Source organism: Cydia fagiglandana, chromosome 17, assembly GCF_963556715.1.
Source record: "Cydia fagiglandana chromosome 17, ilCydFagi1.1, whole genome shotgun sequence".
NCBI lineage: Eukaryota > Metazoa > Arthropoda > Insecta > Lepidoptera > Tortricidae > Cydia > Cydia fagiglandana.
Genome location: NC_085948.1, coordinates 7,477,297 through 7,502,963, shown reverse-complemented (window position 1 = coordinate 7,502,963; position 25,667 = coordinate 7,477,297). Strand labels below are relative to the sequence as shown.

The 25,667-nt window shown below is 36.1% G+C and overlaps 2 protein-coding genes across 4 annotated transcripts in view; both read left to right on the top strand.

The window, feature by feature from the left end:
• LOC134672872 (cuticle protein 1-like) overlaps nucleotides 1-25,667 on the top strand; it is a 195,652-nt gene that overhangs the window by 67,230 nt on the left and 102,755 nt on the right. The gene's annotated exons all lie outside the window — the stretch shown is intronic.
• Nucleotides 23,054-25,667, top strand: part of LOC134672401 (protein drumstick) — a 48,610-nt gene continuing 45,996 nt past the window's right edge. Inside the window, exon 1 of one of the 3 annotated variants that reach the window (XM_063530283.1) lies at nucleotides 23,054-23,200. The gene's annotated coding sequence lies outside the window, so the exon portion shown is untranslated. Of the gene's footprint in view, nucleotides 23,201-23,268; nucleotides 23,490-25,667 lie in introns of those variants that run through there. The other 2 variants (XM_063530281.1, XM_063530284.1) reach the window with 2 other exon arrangements.

Sequence of the window (25,667 nt, the reverse complement as noted above, 5' to 3'; positions counted from 1 at the left end):
CAATAACTTGTATCATCAACCCACGCCGACTTTTCGGCTGGTCTTTAATTAAATACCTAAAGAATATCCTCAATAATGATCTGAATTTATGCATATTTTTAAGATGCTATATAGTTACAAAATATACGCTTAGGTAACTGGGAGCTTGCCATTATGCATTGCTTTTGTATTGGTTACTTAATATTAAAGTTACTCACTAGAGTTATGGAACACAAGTAACGTTTTTTTGGTACCATGTAAAAAATACTATGAATATCATGCCTGTTACACTTACACATATACGTATGTATCACCTATTAAATAAATTAGGTGGGTCTTCATTGAGGAGTATAATAATACAGTTTTAACGTAAATCGATCTACGAAAACGATACATGCAGACAATGATTTCAGTCCCATTCAACCTCACACATACACGGACAATGGCTTGAAACAACGGAGGGCTGGTCACATCGGATACATATCTTAATTAGGCCTCACAAGGCGTCGATCGGTTTCTTTTTTTAACCGTCCGTCTTGGGCGACCGTGACGAATACCTATGTATAGGGTTTTTCAAAACCCTTTTTACATCGTCCGAAACGAAAAAGCATCCTTATCGCCTTGTAAATAAAGACATAGAAATCTCGAGAAAAAGCAATGATAGCTGGCCGCTAAGAAAAAGTTTCGACTATAATTTAGAAGATCCATTGACAAGCTCGTTTGTTTTTTTCACGGCGAGTGTTTAATGAATTGGTTGCTATTGGCTGTTGTAATGAAAGACTATGAATGAACTCGTTAGGTGACATGACGTTTTAATAGTACATTACTACAGAGGCCGGGACGAAAGGGGTTGCCGGCCGAAGACATATAGACGGCCGAGCGAAGCGAGGCCGGATAGGTCTGAGCGCGGGCAACCCCATTTCCCGCCGAGGTATGTAGTGCTTTTCTCAAACATGCAATGAAATAAATAAAATAAAAAATTCACGAAACCCAAGTTTTATTTATAGAAAAAACTAAAAGTAAACTATTTACACCCAAAATATAACCAACACGTACCTATATCATTATCACGCGTATGTTTTACACGAGTCGTGTATTTTTACTACCCGTATATTTTCATGTATCTTTGATTTTTTCGCCTTGTATCCATCTGACTGTCGTTTTCGTCACATAAGTTTACATAGTCTTTCATGTTGATATCATGTTTCACATACATCGTTGCTTTATGCATGGAGTAAATAAGTATAATTTCCACAGTGTTGACGAATTTGTAGTTACATTCATTTAAAATATGCCACAAAACTGTTTCTAATAAACTGTAAGCCATTTTTCTTAGTTTCTCAAATAATAAAATTGCCATAAGCCACCATATACATACTTCGTCTTTGACTTGGCGGCAGAGGCAGCAAGTTATTTAAAATCAATTCTGCTTCCGCTGCCAATTCCAACACCTACGATTACAATTAATATTAATTTCATTATTTCGTCGGAACTCATATTAAAGTCAAAAAATCAACAACGCACCATAAATCCAATAAAACAGAATGAATATTTTTCAACTTTACCTCCATAACAATTAAAAAAATATAACTACGCGTGTTTGAGTAGACCTTTTTACCGCTAACGTTTAAATGAAATATTTTAAATGTTTTTATTTGTGTAGTTTAATTTATAATTTAAAATTATAAAATTATAGAATGTATTATTTATTAAGTTCATTTTGATTTTATACAAATAAAACTGCAAATTATAGCAAACATTGTTTTTAGTTTTTTTTTATAGGCGTACTGGCAGAGTGTCATTACGAACCATAAAGCAAATACTGCCTCTAGTTTTTTTTAATGGATGAATGCCACGATGCTATGTCACAAATATCTGTGAAATGAAAATTAAAAAAGAGGACTTTGCCGGCCTAGGCCTGTAAGATGTGTATGAAATTCCATTAACGACCTTTTGTCCTAGCCGCACCTGAAACGTCATACTTCGCAGCCTATTATAAGGAACATAACATCAATATTTCATTGCATGTTTGAGAAAAAGGCTTTTATGTGCTGACCTCCAATGGAAACTGAGATAGGTTTATTTTGTAGTTAAGATCTTCACGGATGACATAGACATACGGATGAGGATTAATTACTTTGCTATTTAAATAATTTATATTGCTTATTATAGTTATCAGGTTTGACATTTAATAATGGACGTAAATAAATTCCTATGTAGAAATATATAGTAAATAAAAGATACTAGTTTACCTGCTTATGCTAAATATATGTATTGTATAAGAGCTTGTTTTTAGGTACCATTTGTTTTCACCTAAATTTATTAGCGGAGATTATTAAAGAGCAGTTTGCTTGCTTTCCTGTTCCTTTATAAATATCAATTTGGAGTCATTCATTTTACGGAATTTTATTATAAGTATGTATATATGTAGATATTTTAATGACTTCGCGGCTTAATACAATAATTTTGGAAATAAAAGAACCTGGATAGGGTAGTATATACCAGTGCAAGAGTATCGAATTAGATGTTAGAGGATAGGAATTTGGGAGACTGAAAACCATCTCTTTAACCATGAACAATCATTAATACTTATTCAAAAACATAGTGACCTAATTAACTTGCCATAAATTTTCCACCAGTAGCCCGTCTTTTATTAATTCTGCATCAACCACGAACGTCATCTACTTATCCTATTAATGCATTCTTCTGCCATCTTATAAACACCTTTATCTCTTCCCAATAAGGTGCAAGTTTGCATATTTGGTTTCCTTAATGATTTAGTTGCAGCTATGGCATGGTGGTTGTAAATAAGCCGAGCGTGAGATACCCTGCAGAGTTCGCATCAGTTAAATGCACCCGGCGTTAGTTTTTCACTTATTGCAATAGTTCGGATGTCTGGCGCTTGCCAAATGTTTCGCGTGCTTCGGAGAAATCTGTGTTTTGTTTCGGTAGTGTTTTGTTTGTAAACATGTCGTGAGTGTTGTGTTATGTGACTTATGTGAATTATACGCTAGCATCCAAACCGAACACAAGTTGACTTTTGACATTTATCGGTCCCTTGCTTTTGTCGCCTTTTTGAGGATAGGGAGACTGGGGTCAATTGAAACGTTTTTAGAAAAAACGGCCATAGTGCCTACATTTTCTATCAATATTGGTTTGTGAAAGGTTTCGACTATGGGTAGATTATCTGGCTTTAAAGTTATTATGTTAATTTGTATCCATTGGTATCAGATACGGAATTAAAAGCATTTTAGAAATCCTCGAAAATTGTTTCAATTGACCCTGGTTCCGGGTCAATTGAAACAATGAATGGGGTCTATTGAAACACCTAGAAATAAAATACTTATTTATTGTAATAATCATTTTTATTCCTTTTTTTGGTCTTGATTAAATCACACAATCTCAATCTTTGATTTAAACACTGTAAGCTAGTGGTAGTTTCTACCATTAACTTAACGAAAAAACCGAGCATTTATTGCTATGAATTTACTTACATTTTCATATGGCACTTATTGCCTTATTATTTAGAATATGTAGATATCTATATCACACTCCCCTCGATTCGTAGTTTTTGGACGGTTTCGCGGCATCTAAAAACAAAAAAAATATGTTACTGCAAAAAAATGCTTAAAACCATATACAACGGTAAATTTTGTTTCAATTGACCCAGCAACGTCTTGGTGAATATTTAAAATCATAGAAAAATAACGGTAGACGGTACGTACACATATACCACTAAAAACTCAACAAGAATAACCATACAAACAAAAGGTTAAATAGTATTAAAGTACTACCAATGGATACTGATTAATAAACAAAACAAAAACATCAAAAATACTTACTTTTTGTGCCGAAAAAGCAATACACTCGCGTAATAACGTCCGACGGTCACAGAGCCGCGGCTAGCACTGCTCGACCGGTTCTGACACGAACGCCGATCCCTTCCCCCTCAGGGACCGCCTCGCTATCGTCACTCGTTTCGGAGTTATTGAACTTGTTTCTATTGACCCGTGTTTCAATTGACCCCAGTCTCCCTATGTTGTTTTTTGGGACTGCTTAAATTCTTTGCAGTGCGTCGATATAGACAAAGCTGATAAAAGTGACAAAGAGATCATTGATTATGAATTACACAAATAATAAAATACCTATTTTCCGTTTCTATAATTTAAATAATAATCCCAGTTCACATCATCCGTTGCACCATGAGACCGAGCAACGCCTAAAACAAAACAATAAATCACCCCAGCCCACCAATAAACGGAATCAATTTGAAACAAAACGTAGGGCAGTGAGACTACACGTTACAGGGCCACCTATTCAAAAACCCTTGCTACAGTCCAGTCTAAACCAGTCTGACCGTCTGACCTTAGCTTACATATAGTGTTTATGAATCTAAAGGCTTAGTTACACTTGGAAAGGTCTGAGTTGCATATAAAATGTTTAGTAGATTATGCGGGGTAAATCAACGGAAGAGTGACGTGGCCGCGCGCTTTTGTGTCATTCCAAATGCAGTAACCATAGGAAAGTTGAAAGCTTACACCAGTATAAGTACGCTCTTCGATTACACATAGTGCTAGAGATCATTAGATCACGCTACACTGGAGTGCCAGGACTCATTGCGCTCGCGCAGCCATTGGGATGGGAGCATACGGGCGGTTCCCACGCCGCGGCGCCCGCGGCGGCTGAAACTCGGCTTAAATCCGTTCTACAAATCCCGCTCAGGCTTAACTTTTGTTTTTTATGCCTGAGAACGTGCTGATGAGATGGAAATGTCACCTGAAGGCGATCATCGTCACTTATAGACATATTTAACACTTCAACCTTATCATAGATATAATTTGTTGTGTTATTTGTGTGATGTCTCATTTAAACAATATTTAAGCGCGAGAGGGATTGTCTATGGAGCAATTAAGGCAAGTTAAAAATATCTGGAATAGCTAATATATTTAGCTACATTAAGTAAAGTCGTAGAAATCATCCACACGGACTTTTATTAGCGCGGACATGTAGGCATTAATAAGATTTCAGTGTAAACGTGCTTTAACAAATAGGTACACAAAGTTACCTCATATTTTCATACTCCTTGGTTTTTGGTTCAGACCAAGCTCATGACATGATGATGAGTCATTAGGTCATTACATATATAGGTAATTTATGCCTATAAATATTCGAAAAGGAAATTACTTAGAAGAAAATACGCGTCGCTTCTTTTCCCGATTTGCCTATGCCTGTTTTGGAAATATATATACACGCGTATTCGGGAAACGAGATAATCACAAGATCTAGAAACGATATAGAGATCAACTAGATTTACATTAGATATCGACTGGATGTGACTTGGATATCTAAGTCATAATCAGTCTAGTTGTCGAAATCGTTTAAGAGGACCTCCAGAATCGCGGAAACGTAAAATTTGACGTATCTATCTTACAAATATCTTTAAATTATACATATCGTAACTTGTTGAGGTCTAGTAGAGATCTAATTCATTTTCAGAACCGAGCCGATAGACGCTGGTTAAAAACATTACAGACGTTAAGTACTTTTTAAACATTTCAAACCCTTTATTTTCAAGCCGACACGTTTAAAGTATAGAGTGCTTACTTATCTGTTTTTAGTACCGACCTATTTGGCTTAATTTGCTATAAAACTTAAAAAATGGCATACACCAGTACTATATTCTTTTGGTGCATGTTCCATTCTCGAAGTGTACGTCTTTACTCTGTATTGTTAAGTACGTAAATAGGTGCTAGGCGGCACCTTTTGTCCGAATCAACTAAAGGTGCATTTACCATTACAATGTAAGGATAATTCTACTGCTGAAAATTCAATAATTCAACGACTATTGTCAAATATGTTGTTAGTTTTTTTGGTTGCCTAAATTCGTGCTGTTTGGTATCAATTTCAGAACATTTTCATTGCACTTTCTTGTAATAACCGTTTAACTACGCTGCCTCGAAAATTAGAAATTGGTATTAGGAATATACTTAAGTATAATTAATGTCAGTTGAAATTCTTCTTCTTCTTAGTCGGTTCCTCAAGGCTGAGGGTCGTGACCATCAGGAGTGCAGTTCTTCACCACCGCTCTCCAAACCCCCCTGTCTTGGGCCAGCTGTATTGACCCCTGGATGTCGACGCCCGTAGCGTCGCGTATGGCAACAGCCCACCGAGTTGGAGCCCTGCCTCTACTCCTTCTCCCTTCGACGCACCCAACCAGAACGAGCTTTTCAAAGCTGGACGGGTCTTGGCGGGCCACATGGCCAAAGAAGGTCAACATTCTCTGGAAGCATGTAGTTGAAAGCCGGGTGGTAATATGTAGCTCTTCGAGAATAGACGCGTTGGTGCGGCGTTGCGTCCAGGATAGCAATGTACAAATTGCAGAACATTCCCAAAAAGCGGAAACGTTCTCGAGAATGTTCTCAGAACATTCCTGCAACATGGAAATTATTGTTTAAACAAGAGAATATACTTGAAATAAAGTTTAAATAGGCATAACTTAAAACTAAATGTTATTATGCATATATTATTGTCTATTACAGCTAGCTATTTTGTTGATGTGATAAATTTACCAATAAGTTGCTTAAATTCTCACTGTATATCAGAGAACATTTCGACTTTCGACAATATTTTCCAAATTTTTTTTTGTTTCATTAGAATCTAGAGGCCTCTATCTCCCGCCATGCCAAATCTCAGCGCGCTCGGACCAACTTGAAAAAAATAAAAAAAAAAGTCGGCCATTTTGTTTTTTTTTAATGCAGATTGTTTTGTCTCGGGGCCCTCTATGACATTTGGTCGAGCACCCCCCACCTATCACGCACCGTTTAAAAGTTGCCATACAAAATAAAAGTGGCCAGTTTTCCCGCAATTGTAGCATATTTCCAAGAACAAAATTTTTAATAAGTATCTAGGGGACCCCGAGATTCTGTGACCAAATTTTCAGCGCGCTAGGACAAAATTAAAAAAGTTTAAAAAAAATGTCGGCCATATTGAAAAAAAATGGCGGCGTCAAAAACTGCCAGGGTCCCTCTATGACATTTGGTCGAGCACCCCCCACCTAAGTCTGACCGTTTGGCCGGGCCATCATACATTTTTCTGACCGGAAGCGGACGACCAAAAGTCGGAATTTTCTGGGGATAAGGAGTACACCTAAACTATCGTGAATATTCATGGTATAAACTACGATAAATAAATAAATTCTCGTTCTCGAGAACATTCTCAGAAGTTACCGAGAATTTCTCATGTGGAAAGTTTCGCAACTTTGGAAAGTTCTCGTGCGTGCATTGCTAGTCCAGGATATGCCCAACATTTTGCGCCAGCACCACATCTCGAATGCGTCTATTTTTGCCCTCACACGTGGCTTCCATACCCATGTCTCAGAGTCGTAGAGGAATATGGAGAAGATAAGGGTGCGCATAAGTCGGACTTTCGTGTGGCGGTATATGTTACTGTTTCTCCAAATCTTCTCCAAGCGCTTCACTGCTGCTTTTGCGATTTGTGACCTTCTTATGACCTCCTTCATGCAATCTCCGTTACTGGATATCTGCGAGCCCAAGTAGACAAAGTCTTCTACCAAGTCCAGGTCACGCAGTTCCCCCGTCCTCTGCATCTGCCCAGCTCTGTTGATGAACATCAGCTTTGTCTTCTTCCGGTTGATATGGAGGCCGTATTGCGCACTGAATAATTCGACCCTGTTCAGAAATGCGGCGAGTTCTGTCTCATTGGCGCCTATTATGGTCGTGTCATCGGCGAATCGCAAGTTACTGATTAGGTGGCCACCAACACGGATACCACCCTGCCAACTTTCCAGCACTCTGCGCATTATGTGTTCGCCGACCAAGTTAAATAATTGCGGGGATAGTATGCAACCCTGTCTAACGCCTCGCCCGGATTTAAAGGGACTGGACTCCATGTCTTCCAGCCGGACACGAGATTTGCCGTCGAGGTATAGGTTTTGCACCAAAAAAGACAGATGTTCAGGAATACCCATTTCCTTTAGGACATCAAACATCTTCTGCCAGTTGAAATTACCTATGTACTAATTAAAGATTATTAACGTTAAGGTATATATGCCTTATTTGACCACCGCCACAATTAAAACTAAAAAAATTGTACCTTTAACCAAACCAAACCTACAACAGTACGAAAATTCTACTTTTAACAATGTAGATATCTGTTAGACATCCATGCACGCGCCCTACGCTGAAAAACGAGCCCTTCCAAACAAAAAGGCGACTGAAAGAGTCGTCCCACATAACGGCGCAATTACACTAATACATATAAAGAATCACTTACACGAGCCGACTTCACCGATTGCCGTCGGTGTATTCTAATAAGCGAGTACGGCAAAGTTACGAGCGAGGGCATTACACTGTCCGTTCCGTAAGTCATCCGTGGAGATGAATGGTCGGGCCTTTACATGTTAGTGTCCGTACCATCGGTGACATAGGTGACTGAGTATTAATAGACCTTATTCTGACTAGATTAAGGTCTATTTATGATTATTAAATTGTCTTGCTGTTGGTACAATGCTTTGCTTGTCCTCCTATTATTACAGGCGGACCTTTTATGCGTACGTCACGATAGGCTTGAGTCACATTGATGTGGGATATTCGAAATTGGAAGTTTCAGAGATTGAATGGAATTCCAAGAGAGTTACGTAGTAGATATTGTTCTGTTTTAGATAGGTATTCAATGACATGGAATAACTGACACCATATATTACCAGCCTGTACATGTATGCAATACAAGCATACATGTACAGGCTGGCCTAAAATACGTTGACAAAGAATGTTAAGGAATAATTTTCGTAATTAAAAGCTTTTGCAAAATATCATTAAAAAATAAAAAGTACATTCATTTAACTAAAGCAAAACAGTAATAAATTTATTGGTCAACAAACAATGAATCTGAAATACTTATATAAAACTACTTTATAATAAAATTAATAATAAACAAAACGTACACATGCACCTACTATGTTCATAATATTTTCCTCTAGAATGACTATGAAAGGCAGTGCAAAACATTTCTGAACAGGGTCGAATCCGTCTGCACTACAGGGATCACCGGATTAGCGAGGCTCTACCTACTGTTTCTCTATGTGTCAATACGTGTGTGTATAATGATAATGATTAATTTTTAATGTAGGTACTTACTAACATGTAGCTGTAATGATACTAATGATATGATACTAACAATATTGTATGGAATTTTTTAATATTCTGAAATAAAGATATTTTATTTAATTTTTTTTAATTTTTTTTTTTAATACCGGATTGAATATCTTTATAAGTACGTAGTGAGAACGGAGGAACCAGTTCCTAAATGCATACATACATAGACTGAAATAAATGTATACATACTAAGAAAAAGTGACCAAGGCCTCCAGTGCCCCCAGCTGGAATCGAACCAGCGTACTCTCTGCTATCGCGGTAGGTGCCTGTGCCATTCGGCCACCGGGCCACAGCGGCATAGGTTGAATTTTTCCAAGTATATGCACTTCTTACTGAAGGCTTATTGCGCCCCCATAAGGTTTTCTGAACATAATTTAATTTGTTCTAATACTTCTAATAGTACATGTTTCGATTTGATTAACTACAACATTACTGGAAGATTATATTAATAATAAGTATTTAAAAGGTTAAATTAAAATTTTTTAATAATTACTATTGATATAATCTTCCAGTAATCTAGGCTAAGGATTGTTTACAATTGGGGGTGGGCGGACACTTGACAGGCTGTAAAGAAAATAACAACGCATATAATGTAAGTAAACTTTTCAAACATGATATAGAATCCAACTCAAAAGAACCGTCGGTTGGCAATTATGTAAGCAAACACCGTTTATTCGTCATTTACGCACAAACACATAGATCATTGATTGTCAAACTTTGTCAGTCTGAGGTCCTGACCGCCCGCCGTCGTCAAAGCCTCCGCCAACTGACGGTGGTCTCGCCGCAACATTATTTGCGAAGTGTCACCACCAACGATGATACACAATAACCTTTGTAAAACACATTTTTACCCATTACAACACAACCCAGCACCTTATTTCTAATGAATTAAAGCCGAAATTTAAAAACGAATTCATTTTCAGACTGTTTTTGTATCTGGTAGTTTCCTTTACTTAAGGTAATAAAGGCAATGCTATCGGTTTTCCGCACTGTTCCGAGAATATGGATTGATTTGAGTGTTTTTAAGACGTCTTGTTTGACCGTGCGCGTGGTTTCAAACAATGTTGTCAAATAGGGACTTCCTGTGAGGTATGGCTGGTCTTATCTTGCATCCGTTGCTCATGGAAAATCTTTGTGGAAGAAAGTTTCGTTGACGCGGGTTTTCTTTTACGGCGGATTGCATACATGTTCCTGAACGTAAAAATGCTTTTAAGAACATCGAAAGTTACACGAAAAAATGAAACAGATAAGTATCATATTAATTAACAATTTAGATCTGCGGTCCTTTTAGCAGCCAAGGGCCACTATAGTAGTTACCTGAAGTTGACGCGGGCCGCACTTTATTAATATTTATGACTTTATCAGGCATTGTCCTTTGTCAATATTACATATTTACAAAATAGCCAGGGAGACTCGCGGGCAGCAAGTGAGAGAGACTCGCGGGCCGCATGCGGCATGATTTAGTTAATTAGTCGCTTAAATTATTAGAAACTAAGAAAGAATTATAGAACTATGTATATCCAATGTCTTGCTTGGTCCATATAGGGCTGCCTCTTCACTAGGTGCGAGCAAGTCGTCATGGTTGCCAATAAACTTTCTCTTATGTTAGATGATACATTTACTAAAATTAGCCCTTTAATGTCGGTTTTTATAAAGTTTTAACTGGTTGGTAATCTGATTAAAATCAATACAAGTTTTTCTTAATTAAGACCTTGCATGCAAATTCAGCTTGCTTACAATATTGAATTAAATGAAGGGTACCTAATACTCGCATTCAATTTCGCATTTCCACTTAAGCAAAATTAAAACGATTACACGGAGCAGTTTCAACCGTCTTCATCACCGAGCAATTTTTAAAAAACTTTATTCTTCATTTCCAATTATGACAACATACAAAACGGCTTGCCGAACTAGCTCTTAAAACAAAGAGATAAGGTACACAAATTTTGTGTACAGTTTAATATCAATCGGACTTTTTCCAATATGGTATACTTTAGCCGTTTCGTTTCACATCTCAGATTACAGATCTGAGTTAAGATGTGTTATTTAAGTGGCCTCTAAAGTATCGCTTTACGTCTTAATGGTGGCTGACTCATTGCTGAAGCATATTAGCATGTGCGAAGAGCAAACAAATTAAATCATTTGGAAAGTTATTTACATTTGGTTGCTTTTTAAACAACTTTACAGACTGGGCACACTTTCGACTCGTGCGTACCTAAATTTTATTTTGGTTGAATCATAATGTAGAACATATAAAACAAGCAAATCCTGGTGACCAGAGGGCTGGCAGCTACTTCGGCCAGAGACTTATGCCTGTATTCGGATTTCGAGATAATCACAAGATCTAGAGACGATCTAGAGATCAACTAGATCTACATTAGATATCGACTAGATATGACTTGGATATCTAAGTCATAACTTGTCGAAATCGTTCAAGAGGACCTCCAGAATCGCGGAAACGTCAAATTTGACATATCTATCTTACAAATATCTTTAAATTATACATATCGTAACTTGTTGAAGTCTAGTAGAAATCTAATTCATTTTCCGAATCGAGCCGTAAGTCTGGCCATCCAACGAGGTAACGCTGCCATTCTACTGGGCACCATAACACATGACAGCGACCTAGGGAGCATTCTTTATTTATAAGTTTATAAGTTTATTTATATGATTATTTTAAGTTTTATATTCCATGTAGTTTAGTTTTATTATTGTTTAGTTTGTATTTTTTGTCCCAATAAAGTCTCTTACACAGCAAATCCTTGAAGTATATATGTCTATCTAGATTTAGAGTGTACCGAAATCCACTGGTCAAACCGCTGGTCTCAATAGGATGGTTACTAATTAAGGCCATGGAAATCCTTTAGAGCTTAGAGCGCTCATGGAAATCCTTGTGGGAGAGCGAGCGAACGATGAAACGAATATTATATGTAGGTACTTAAGAAAACCAGTAAGGATAAGCTAAGCTATTTTTATTTTTTTATTTATTTCGATGCCCTAATTAAGTAATGCGTCAAAATAAACATAAAATGTCGAAAAAAATTTTGAAGTGATACTATTCCCAATTGTCCCTCAATTGGTCAAAGGTTAACTGGAAGAGATTCCTTAAAGGGTACCCTTTGTACTAATGACGAATGTTATTTTTCCTGTTTTGTTTTGATTTTTGTACAATAAAGTGTTTCACTACTACTACTCCTTACTGCTATTTCCATATACCTACTATGTACATTTTAATTTTACCCCATTTTTACCATTATTGGGCCCTGGGCCATTATTAGGCAACCCGTGAACAATTTCTCAATTTAGTATGTATTATTAAAATTTAGTCTTGGAAGTAAGTTATCCGTATCTTAGTCTAAATTATTGAGACAAAACGGCCTCTAGAATTAACACAGTCACGTTCATGAATTCAGGGATTAATCTTTTCAAAAAAAAAAAAATTCCATTCTCAATTTGCTCCTAATTTACACGCTGACACATCACCCACGTGTGTCTGGGCCTCGCTGATTTATAATAATATACCTTTATAAATCGCGACTAAAATGCCAAAACCTGCAAAAACGATCGTCCTTCCACGGTTTCCAATGTTATGACTTATTTGTCGCGCCTGTGCAGATTTATCGAATGAAGAATAATATCGATTCGATCTGCATAATACATTCATTATAGAATATTCTAACATAATACAAAATGCTGTAAGTGCCTTTAGAAGCCATATGTGTTTATAGCTGTTTAAAATGATACGGTGGTACATAGGTACATGTAAATTGATTTTTTTGCAGACAGACACCTGGCCCCAATTTCACATCGGTGACAGGTGCGGCGAATTGTAAAATCACTGTTGCTGACGTCACAGGCATCCATGGGCTACGATTACCACTTACCATCGGGCGGGCCGTATTCCTGTTTGCCACCATCATTGTATTATTTAAAAAAACTTTATTATATCGGAAAAAAACAGATATTTCTCCTGCGAAGTTTCTGACAATTGTCAAAGATTTAGAAGAATTGTAGGTAATTCTTGACAGGTAATGAGTTATATGTCGGAATTTCGTGACAATTGTAGTGTTTCTTGTGACAATTGTCATAAACTTAGCAAGAGAAATATCTGTTTTTTTCCGATATCATAAAGTTTTTTTTAATAATACAATGATGGTGGCAAACAGGAATACGGCCCGCCCGATGGTAAGCGGTAACCGTAGCCCATGGATGCCTGTGACGTCAGCAACAGTGATTTTACAATTCGTCGCACCTGTCACGTTGGTGAAACAGGGGCCTGGTCGAGCTTGAGATAAGTCGAAATAAGTTGTCAAAATTTACAACTTATTTCGACTTATCTCAAGCTCGACCAGGTCGTCTAGTGTTGACGTCGGTTATTTAAAAATAAATGTCGTTTTTAAGAATATTGGTGATATAAGACGGTCTCGCTTTGTGATGTGTTGTTTCATTGTAATTAAATTAATAAAATTATTTAATTTATTAAAACGTAAGCTAGGATGTAAAGTACGATGTTTTCATTATCAATTATAATAGTGTAATGGACTTTTTACTCTATCTGCCGTATTCGAACTTCAAGATATTCACAAGAGACGACACGTACTAGATCCATTCTAGATACGTTATAGTTTAGATATCAACTAGTTCTCCTTTGCAGCGCAATTCGGGCAACCAATGTCACTTTTACGTTAGATAGAGTAAGATATCTATTAGATGTGAATTGGATCTCTAAGTTATATCCTGTGGAAATCGTTCAAGAGTATCTCCAGAATCGCGTAAATGTCAAATTTGACAGGTTAGATCTTAAAATTATCGTTATCGTATCTTGGTGATGTCTAAAAGATGTCTAATAGATCGATGTCTATGTCTATTTCAAAATCCGAATCGAGCCCTATTTGCATGATTTGACAGTAGACAGGTAAGCTGATTATTATCTCAGCATGTATTTAAATAACAATTAATGTTTTACGTATTTAAAATCCTAATCAATTGTATAACTATACGTAATAGTTAATTTCCAAGTTCAAACGGATATTTAAATTTATTTCGCGATTGTGAGGTGTCTTGAGGCAGATTGCGGGATAATTGTGCGGGAAATTATTATAAGTACATATATAATGTAGTGCATAATTATTACGTACCTACGAACGTGTCTTGCTATTTCAGTCAGTCTCGATATAAAAAAGTAGTGAGGTTGATAGAAGTAGCATGACAAATGCAAGCGTTTCCGAGAAAATACGATGAAAAACAATTATCTACTACAATCTGTAGGTACATACTCGTAATAGGTATATTATAAAATAATTATGGCATAACAGTTTATTGAACTACGTATAAAAAATAACCTCATATATCTTCCTCATAACAGGAAAATTGAGCTAGATAATGTATAGCCGTGCTAAGTAGCGAAATGAGCAGTGGCTATAAAACGGTCAACAGCTAACAATCGTCGGTCACCCAATTATGAAGGGACCCTTTACACTTGCCTACAATTCATTGACGAGAAAACAAGTACAGTCTTTAAATTATATATCTTTATGACTTGGCGAAAAAACTATCTCAGAAATTCAAAATATTATGTAGTAGATATACTTAAATATTATATACCTATTTGAAAACTTTAATAGTGGTAGGTAAAAAAAAAGTTTTATATTTACATACCGACTATAATAATCAAAACATATATTTCATTCCTCAAACGATACTTATAACTTTTGATTAACATCTTTTAATAGTACGAAATCTTTAGATTTTCTTTTTTTCGTACAAATTAAATATTATTTTCAATGTACGCTGTAATCAGTGTTTTTGACGTTGTCTGTCGCGCTTTAAACATAACAAAATTTTCAATATATTGCGTTTAAGGATACACTATAAAGTGTAATCAAAACATAAGTTATGTATTTTTAAAAGTTGCTGAACAAATGTTGGCCTGTTTGAGGAGTACAGCCTATTTTAATTTATTGCTCCTGTTATAGGCACCAATCTGTATAAGTAGGTGTATCTATTCAGAATAATACCTACAATTACCAAATAGCAAATATTTAAACTAACTTTTGTTAGGTCTTTCTTATTTTGAATTCACTTTGCTTAGGGTAAATTGGCAATTAAAGTAGGTACTTACTTCAGTATTGTAGTATTAGTAGTGGCGTATGTAGTGTGTTAGTTCTCTTAAACGTCTCAACATCGTAAATTAAGCATCACCGTCGCCATTTGCATTTTTATTGTCCCCTGCATAAGGATCGGACAAAGGTTGTAACTAATTTTATCGGTGGACCGCAAAATTGAATTATTATTTTAAGGACAATTATAAGGCGACCGCATTTTCCGATTTCAAATTGCTTGGGCAGGCCTATTCATTATAAATACCTACACTGTCTTTGTTTTTTGCCATTTATAATTTAGACCACAATTTTGCTGCATTTATATTTAAAATTTGCTATTTTTAGGGTTCCGTACCCAAGGGGTAAAAACGGGTCCCTATTACTAAGACTCCTCTGTCCGTCTGTCGGTCTGTCACCATGTTGTATCTCATGAACCGTAATGAGATTAGTGAAATTTTCACGGATGATGTATTTCTGTTGCCGCTATAACAACAAATACTAAAAACAGAATAAAATAAATATTTAAGTGGGGCTCCCATACAACAAATTTGCCGTGGAACATCACATATCTTTACCAGCTATTTCATATCTAGAGAATCTCTAATTAATTTCCCGAATTGCGCCGATAGTCTTATACCTACGGCGCGATTCGGAAATGAATTAGAGATGCACTAGATTCGAAACAGTAAAGATATGTGACGTTCCACGGCAAAATGTACCTACCTTATGGCAGCTGGCGCTTACGCTATTATTAACGCCGCTCCAATATTCAGCCGGGGAAATGGTACCTTTTACTGTGGAACGTCACATATCTTTACTATTTCATATCTAGTGGATCTCTAATTCATTTCCCGAATCGCGCCGAAACGGCCCTACCCTGGCACTTGACACATGTGACTTCCTCAATGGCATCAAACCAGCATGTGGGTATTCTGCCTCTGCCTCTTCTGCCCTCAACCTGGCCACCGATCATCAACTTCTCTAGACTGTCGGGTTTCCGCCGGGCCAAGTACCCAAAGAAGCCGAGGATTCTTCTGAGACAGATAGTAGAGCCCCAGGCCAGGCCTATGTAAGGGGGAGGCCTATGCAAGGGGGAGGCCTATGTAAGGGGGAGGCCTATGTTCAGCAGTGGACGTCTTATGGCTGAGATGATGATGATGAGATAGTAGAGAGACGGGTTTTAATCTTGAGCTCGTTCAGAATTATATTATTTAGAGTTATAATTAATAGGCTCTGTTAATCAACAATCTGCCACCGGATTCCTGCATTCCCCGCCGCTCAGGTAGTCAACGTCGACTTTAAATCATATCTTATCTTTTTACGACCTTTGCCAAATCTTTTATTAACTTAATAGATATTAAAATGTGATAATATTAATAAATTAGCAGCATATTGAAATGAATAGAATGCGAGCTTTGTCTTTTGTCGGGGGAAGTAATTGTATTAATTTAAAAAATACTATTTAAAAACAGGAAAATTGTCAGAAAAAGCAGTCAATTGTACTTAGCTCGGGACACCATTTTCTCGAATTATCTAATGGGGCGTGTAATAATTATATTTATTATAACAAATTGTAAACTACATTACACTTTTACATTAAATTTTTATCTTCTAAATGTGACATAAACTAATAGTACCTGTGATGTATCTAAGAATTCGTATATAATTTTTACACTTCAATGAAAGCCATGTTTTGATATGTCATGTTTTGAAAACCAAATTTAAATTAGGGAAGTCTTTTTTATGGAAAAAAGTCAGTTGGTGTATTATGTGCCATAAAATAAAGTAGGTAAAACAAAAATCAAGTTATAGCTAGTTTAATTCAAACTTTAGGATTACTAATATGTTGCATAAAATTTATTGTCATATTTTACTTTCGCATAGCAACCCTTGGCAGAATCATCATTTCGCAGAATTACTTTTTGCATAAGTTTCATGGCATACTGTTGTTTCGCACAATTTTGTAAAGCAGAATAATGCAATGGCATAATCTCAATTTGAAGAATAATACTATAATCGAATAATTGTTTTGCCGAAAATTGCGTCGCATAATATGTACTTGGCATACTGTCTTTTCGCACAATTTCCTTAGGCAGAATAATTCATTGGCATACTGTTGATGAGAATAATATTTTGATGGATAGTTAGTTTCTCGCCGAAATAGGTATCGCATACAGATATAAAATCTATTTCTATTTTTTTTAATTTTCCGTACCCTACTACACCAATGAATACCTACTCCAACAGTACCTATTGAGCAGGGGTCGCAGTTCTAACCTAACCTAACCTACACTTCTGGAAGCAGTTTCTTTTGAGTAGGGGTCGCAGTTCTAACCTAACCTAACCTACAGTTCTGGAAGCAGTTTCTTTTGAGTAGGGGTCGCAATTCTAACCTAACCTAACCTACAGTTCTGGAAGCAGTTTCTTTTGAGTAGGGGTCGCAGTTCTAACCTAACCTAACCTACAGTTCTGGAAGCAGTTTCTTTTGAGGGATGTGTAATGATCCATATAACAATTTTTGATATATTTTCAAAATATATAACAACTTTTGATATAATTTCATGGTGTATAATCACTTAAGCGGTATAATGAACTTTTGATATAACAACAAAATAACTATTTTCATGGGATATAATGTTTAATCGATATAAAAGCTATTCGATATAACGTTTACTGGATATAATGAATATTTGTTATAAGTATATATGGTATAATGTATTCAAATGTATAATAATAAGTTGAGGTTATAATAAAAAAAAGTCGGTTCTGGCGCTTCGCCGGCCGCTACCGCGGCACGCTCGCTTCGCTCGCTCGGCTCGCGCGCTGTAGGGTCGCAGTTCTACCTAACACTCCTCCTCGCTTCGCTCGTCGTCGTACCTAACTGAGACCTGCCTTAAGTTCGAATACGTAGGTTGTTATAATAGTAGTAAATATTACAAATTATACCAGTACTACATTATGCCAACTGAGCGTTATATCGAACTTAATTATATACGCTGTTAATGTTAGATTAGAAGTTGTTATATTACAAGTTCATTATACTTGACGATAGTTAGACTCTTTAAGAATATACCATGTATTGTTATAGCAAAAGTGCATTATGTCCCTCAATCGTTATATCGACTAAAAATATATCAAAAGTTGTTAACGGTCCATCCGTTACGCACCCTCTTTTGAGTAGGGGTCGCAGTTCTAACCTAACCTAACCTACAGTTCTGGCAACAATTTCTTTTGTGTAGGGGTCGCAATTGTAACCTAACCTAACCTATAGTTCTGGCAGCAATTCCTTTTATGTAGGGGTCGCAGTTCTAACCTAACTTAACCTGTAGTTCTGGCAGCAATTCCTTTTGTGTAGGTTCAGTCAGCGACATGAGTATTATGCGGTAACAATTTTGGCGGAACTTTTATTCTGCTGCATAACATTCTGCGAAATTCAAGTCTACAATATGAGCAATATGCCATAAGAAATTCGGTGGAATGTAATTTATGCTACATACAATTCTGCGTATGTAAAATCGACGATAGTAGTATTCTGCTATTCAAAATTCTGCCAAATGAATGTTATGCGTCATGACAGTTATGCTAATTATACAATTATGCAAAAGTATCATTCGGTTAAAAATGTTTCTGCGAAACCTGCTATGCGAAGTGTATTTCGGACAATCGATATTATGCAAGATAAAGGGAAGCCCAAACTTTAAGATCCCCCTCCCTCCTCCTCCTCTTTTAAGATCTGGTCTTTAAGAGACCTCCCTCTAAGGTCTAAACGACAGCCTAGAAACAGACATGCTAATCATAACCGTCGTGTATTTCGTTGCGAATTTAATCTAACATGACTTTGTAACAATTATGATGTCTGTGGGGCTTCAGCTAGGTCACGATTCGGAGTGCTGTCATACATTACCTAGGTACGTTGGCATTGAAATTCGAATCAGTATATCTATCGTTAACATATGCGTAGTAGGCAGAAGATTACCCTGAGAATGATCAAAACAAATGCAACTTACCACAAATACAGGCCTATTCGGATTTCGAGATAGTCACAAGATCTAGAGACGATTTAGAGATCAACTAGATCTACATTAGATATCGACTAGATGTGACTTGGATATCTAAGTCATAACTTGTCGAAATCGTTCAAGAAGACCTCCAGAATCGCGGAAACGTCAAATTTGACATATCTATCTTACAAATATATTTAAATTATCCATATCGTAACTTGTTGAAGTCTAGTAGAAATCTAATTCATTTTCCGAATCGAGCCGTTAATCCCTTCTTCCCCCACATTCCATTGAAAATCGCACTCAATTCGTCTTGAGCGAATTTAAACAGTCGATCGCCTTACGATTCGACAATCGCTACATCTACTCGTTGTTAACGCTACCGGCACCATAAAAGCGTATCCTATCTCAAATCCCATCTGTACCTTATAAAGTGACTCAAACTAGTCGAACGCCTTCGAAAATGTTTTGGTTCGTCATTAGACCCACTGTGTGAGCTAAATTAATCGAAATCGTATCTCGCCCAAAATTTTCTTGGAAAAGAAACCTACTTTAACAAAATATAAAGTTCATGTTTTATTCATTTAAAACAGTGCTATATGATATTGAGAAAGTAAGCGAGTAATGCGACGATCGCTTCGTGCTTTGTCTTTCAATCTTTTTGGACGGTGACGCAATTCATACCAAAACGGAACAATAAAATAGTTCGCACGCACAATCTAAATTTGATCTTAAAACTGACATACTAAGGTTGAAAATTGAATAGGGTCGGCTCAGTTGATCTCAGAAAGAATTGTCCGTTGACAACAGAGACATCGATGCTGTTCTTTTTTGAATATCGATTGTAAAGAGCATTCTCATGATGTTGTGAGAACTTTCAAGAAGGCAGTACAGTCGTGTCTTAAATTCTTTATCCTATTATCCGTTGTCAGTGTTTAGCGATGGATTCTACTAAATACAGTCGTACACACGAGTGTTAGTAATGCGCTTAGTTGACGTTCGAACAGTAAGCGACAAAAGTGGTATGTTATCCTCTTTGTGACTGTCAAATGATCGGTCATTATAGTCGTCACTGGTCTACTTTAACATTCACGAGGTGACAACTATTCGATTGACCTAGAGTAAAAAATTATCAGGAACCCGTTTATAAAAATGTAGGTATGGGAATGATGCTCTTTTGCAATATGCAATACTTTGTCGCATTATACCTACTCGTAACTGGGGTTGGTAATTAGTTGGTAATAAGTAAGATAGGGAAAGAATTCTAAATAGGTACCGTAAGGCGTAAGTACCTACCGTTTATAAGATGTTATGATCTGGTAATAAGCAAGTAAATAATAATTTTTTTTTAATCATTATTGCACTAAATACAAAAACATAGGGCAATAGGACTTAAACAGAAAAATGGAGCAAGTAGAAAAGTAAGAAAATATTAATTTAGAAATATTGCGGCTCGCGAGGAACTGAAAAGCAGTAGGGGAGACCGAAGTAAGTTAAAACAGAGGTGGACTGAAAAACACAAGTAACACATATGAAACACACAAATAATATAAATGAGCAAATATAGAAATATTTGAAAGATTCGCATTCCAATTTTAAAGTTTCCGAACCTATCCCGAAATATAAAGTGCCAAAATGATATTACAATAACCATCAAACCGTGCCTAATCGTATTTCTATCTAATCTTTCACTGCATTTGCTTCAAATATGCACTCTAATGTAACTGTTGTAAGATCCTTTTTAAAGTTTTATTGCTATAGATGGTCAAGCAAATCTTGTCAGTAGAAAAAGGCGCGAAATTCAAATTTTCTATGGGATGATATCCTTTCGCGCCTACATTTTTTAAATTTGCCGCCTTTTTCTACTGACAAGATCTGCTTGACCCAATATAATTAAGATACGAGTTTTGGTGAAATATCGCAGAATTCCATTTCGTTCGACAGGATTTAAAATTGGAAAATTAGCAACGCATGTCACTGGCCAGTGTGGTCTCCATTCATGCCAACAACAAAAGAAAATCACCATAGACTATACTCACTTTTTTCTACCCCTCTTGTTTCTGCATTGTAAGCAAACATTCGGTTTTCATTTGTCTATAGTTTCGCAGTCAATAAACGGCCTAGTAGAAAAATGTCGCAAGTTTTCAAATTTCGAAGCTCAGATGTGTCATTGTTTTTTTAAGGGTTTCACAGCTCCCCGTAGTTTGGAATAATGCATTCCAATTTTGAAAACAATTGGCCGTTAATATGTTTTGATGTTTTCGGGTATTGTCGCGTTTGTTTGCATTGTCCACGTCTGATTGGTTGTATGGCCGTGACGGAGGATCTTTGTAGGCTTTGTGACATTTTGTTTTGTAGTTTTGTATACGTATTTAACGGTCGCGTGTCGGTCCGTTAGTTAGAGCCTAGTTTGAAGCTCCATGATGATATTTTTAGATATTTTATGAGCCTACTTTTGTTTACTTCTGAACAGAGGCCAATCTTTTACAACATATCATCACATACTCGTAGAAGTATTAATATCTCTTAAATATCCTACACTATTTAACCTCACTATCAGTACATTTATTAGCATAGAAAGCGATTTGGAAAAGGACGAGTTCAAAATTTCAAATACCTAATCTATAGGTAGGTACCTACCTAAATGTTGATATTGTTACATACAATTACTATAGTATTATCTATTTAAAATTTTAGAGTGTGGATAGATACATAACTAAAGGACTATACATACAAATAGGTACTCTATCTCTCTCATTCTCGATACCTACATATAGGTACTTTTTTCTTGCATGCAAGCAAAAATCTAATAAGATACAGCATCCCTACTGCGCACGCGTTGAGGTCTTTTCTTAGAATTCCGTATGTTTACCTTTTTGGTGCATATCTTATAAAATAAGTTAGTTGATAATAAATAATATTTTAGATTAATAAGACGTATTCCTTTAGAAAAAAATAATTCGTGGTGAAAAAAAATCTAATCGTAATTTTCTTCTCTTTCTTTAATATGTCTTCTTTTTCTTTTATTTTTTTCTTTTTGTTTTTGATATTCTAATCGTAAGATTACCTATGTAAATTAAAAGAAAGAAGCATTTAATTTTAATATAAAAAGTAAAGTCATGTGTATGTCTACCAACTGGTTTTAAGACTTTTAGGGGCCTATATTTTCTTCTGTAAGAAAGTTCCTAGGTTGCATTTAATATTATTTTAAATATACAATAGTTTACCGATTAATCAATATATTTTAATTGGAAAATGCTTTGGCAGCAATAAACCAATTAGAACTTTCTATTTCAATCGCACACATTTTATATTAAAAAAAAACTTCAATTCAGTTTAGAAAAACAGTGCGGAGCGTCAAAGTTTAATACGCGTATACTTAAGTACTTATACGGTATAGTGCGTTAATAAAAAGAGAAGGCGTTGCGTAGCCCGGTAGCGGCATATAACCGCACGAACACCATTTACGACATTATTATTTATACATGCAATGCGCTAACACGCCAACCTATATAACAACGAGTGAAGGCGTAACCCGGTAGCCATCTGCCGTCCCGCTCGCCCCCGCCCCGGGCGGGCGACTAAGCGAGACGAACAACCACAAATTTATTGAAAAAAAAAAGCGGCTACTGCACTCCGCATCGGCACAAAACTAGATACATTTTTCCACGTCGCCGTGTCGGAAGAGCTCTTACGTGCGCGGGCGCGTGTTAGAGCGGGATAGGTGGAGGTTAGTGAGTGCGGCGCGAACTAAACGGTCGGTGATGTGGGCGCTGCCGGTGTTGCGCGCTGCCGGCAGAACGCGCTTGCGCAGGCTACGCTTAGCCCGTGTGACCTTTACTTGGTGAACTTAGGAAGCATCGAAACGCAACCCCCCCTCGTCCCCCGCGCTAAAAAGCCTTGGAGCGAAAGGGATGGTTAGCGGTCGTCGGCTGTGTCTTTCAAGGTATTCGTAGAATGCGTGATCTGTATCGGGAGGAGGGGAGCGGGGTTTTCGGAAGCGGTGGCAGCTCCCAATGACTCCTGGGTTATTCTTCCCCAGGCCACTGCTGCTCGAGCTACGTACCAAGTCAGTTTTTTCTCGCACTCGTTAAGATCGAGCCAACACGAGAAGTCGCCACTAATAAATTACAGTTTTTTACTGCCCTCTATCAGTCTGCGCCGCGAACTCGAGTTATTTATACGTAAAATAAACATTAATCAACAATAACAGCAGTTGTCAGCGCCTGCAACCCGTGAGTACTGATTATTTCATTTTATCGTCTAATCGCATTTCTTAATCGTTTTGAGCAATACTTTATGCTGGGAGTGAAATAATCTTATAAGCCGAACGTCGTCGAATAAGAGATGCGATTGGATTTTAATTTTGGATTTGTATTTTTAGAATATGCCATGGTTCAAGTGTGCTGTGTTTCGTATATTGTCATATCTGACATTTATTGGATTATCAGTAGGTACCTACCGACCTCTATTTATTAGTTTTTAATTTTTACACTCCAAAACCCAAATGTCGTATCATATTAATGATGCAACTAAAAATATGTTTTTATTATATTTATCAATATAAAGTCTATTAATAAAATTTACCTCAAAATCAACGATAGTCTATGCAGACTATAATGACAAAAATATGTCAACATAAATTTTATTTTTTTCAAAAGTTTACCTTAAGAGGTTAAGATATACCTATTTGCTTTCAGTACTTATTTTAAATACTTATATCTTTGTGTAACTTTTTCTGTAAATTTATTAAGACAATTCTTATTTTTAACCACATTTATCACACATTTTTTACCCAATCAAACAAAATTTACGATTATTGACGTCGCCTGAGCCTTAATTAACAATATGTATGCATTGGATTATAGAACATAAATAACAGATGAGCATCTAAGGTCCTTTGATGTGAGAGCACGTTATTTGAACAACCGGACCCGCGATTATGTAAACGGCCCTTAGCGCCATGAGGCGCTAGTTCCACAAAAACGAAAAATGTCCTTAATACTTTTTTTTACTCCATTCACTGGCCGAAATGACCATTTTATAACGATTTATGGTTTATTTAACAATAAAAGAGGAACGGTTTGTTGGGAAAAGTGGCGTTTTGTGAAGTTTGGGAACGTTTTTGACTGTCTTTGTTGTGCTGAATGCGAGGTGAGCGCATCATTAGACACAGCTTTTGACACTTTCGATCGAGACCCGAAAAAAAAAACAAAATCATGCGTCATCGGAATAAATTTCAAATATTATTGGATATTATTTTTAATTCAGAAACGTTTTCGTCTAATAGTGTCCCATATCAACCTAAAAAGTACAAACGGGGCTCTTATGGGATCACTTCAATATATCGTCTCCTCTGACACCGGCGTTTTAAAGATAAATTATATATAAGATTAATTACCTATAACATTACTAAGACAAACGGTCTTAATAAAACCTACTTATAATTGTAGGTTTACATGCTTAGTCTCATTTATTGTGCAAAAGGGGTAACTGAAACAAATATTATAAATTAAATGTAACATTATTCTAAATAAAAACATTTTATTATTATCTATAATCATTATATAAATATGACTCGGATACTAATTAATTTTACCTGTGTACGAGGCATTAAAATTACGCAATAATATAGGTAATATTACAACATCTAACAACACGAACCAACATAATCACAACATGATTATAAACCCTCTTTTTACAATAAATTAATAATTAATAACAATCATTGCAGCTATTTGCATAATTACCTACATGAGTATTAATCACGATTCTTATTAAAACAAAAAGAACGCGGAAAATGGTTAAGAACAAAAATAAATTAACTCTTTATTCGCTTGGCTTTAATTAAAGTTCATGAATAACGCGGATGAAATAAAACCGACATTTAAATTTAACCTTTAACTGTCAGTAGTGCAAGTGTAAGCATTGTATGTGCACTTAAGAATCGCTATTCTTTTGTATAGTCGACGTAAAATATATTATGTTTATTTTTGATTTAATTAGACTGAAATAATAAGCAAAACTGATACCTAACAAAGCACCGCTGTATTATTTACAATATGGAGAAGTGATGGAAGAAAATGTGTAACTAAAATCTGTGTTAATAGTCGATTAACAAACTTTTGTGTTATAGTAGGTTTAGTGCTTGTTTTTGCATCTTTATTTATAAAATCTAATAAGTAATGAGTTTTTATTTTACGTGACTATAGTTCGTTTTTTTAGCATTAGAAAGAACTTGCAAGAAGGTAAGCGATCTTGACATGTCTTTTAATTGAAAAACGCTTTTTAAAATTCAAAAACTATTACTTATGAAAGCAGAAGAATATAAATGATTGTATTAGATTCATAATTGTTACATACATGTTACATATTTGCCGTAACTTATTTTTAAAATGTGTTTTTCAATTAAA